The following is an 895-nucleotide window of genomic DNA, read 5'->3' on the forward strand; positions in this document are numbered from 1 at the left end:
TTCCTAGGCTAATGATAATCTGATAATTTACATTTGGAACTGAGAAATACAGGGTTGAAATAGTATGTTCATCAGAAGAAAAAATAATGCAGATTATCTGGGGTTTTTTTTTTCCCCCTCTGTGGAATATTTAATCTTCTAGCATTTATTTCTCATGAATTACTGGCTTTAAAAGAAGCAAAGCACTACTATTTTTCCTTCTATACCGGTATTTTTTAATGCTGCTTCTAGTTTTTAAAAGGGAACAAAGTTGCCATAAGTCAAAATTCACAGTACTGAATGCTAACCTTCTTCCATAATTTTACTTCTAAATTTTTTTTAAAGTTTCTACCATCCTAAGCAGAGAGATTATTTTCAGTTTCATATGAAACTTTAATTAGAAAATGTATTTGTGGGTACTCCCTAGAAAATTACTTTTTCTTTGTAGTGACAGTTTTGGTTATGTCATCAGTAATGTTACACGTTTCCTCTTTCAGAACAGTGCTGTATACATGGATTGTTATGGCAAAGGAAATCTGGCTATTTGGCCATATTTTACCTATAGACAGGTTAACTGGTGAAAAAATTAATTATTATTTAATTCTTAATTAAGGTGGCCGTTAGTAATTAGAAAAAGTTACATAGTGGTCTTAGCAGAAAATTCAAATCCTCCTAACTTAATTTAAGGTTAAATAATACGTTTTTCAGCATGCCTATTATATATAATGTTTAGGTTTTAAGAACACTTGTGGTTTCATACCAAAATACATTTAGCTTCTCTTTTAGGAAGGGGAAAAGGGCTCTTTTCTGACATAAGTAAAATTTGTATTTTACTTCCTTTTCTTTAAGCTCCACTGGTGGGGAATTGTTTTATCAAAATTTTGTATGTCTGGATAAGAAGAGGCATAATTTTAGT

Source organism: Neomonachus schauinslandi, chromosome 8 (assembly GCF_002201575.2).
Source record: "Neomonachus schauinslandi chromosome 8, ASM220157v2, whole genome shotgun sequence".
Classification (NCBI taxonomy): domain Eukaryota; kingdom Metazoa; phylum Chordata; class Mammalia; order Carnivora; family Phocidae; genus Neomonachus; species Neomonachus schauinslandi.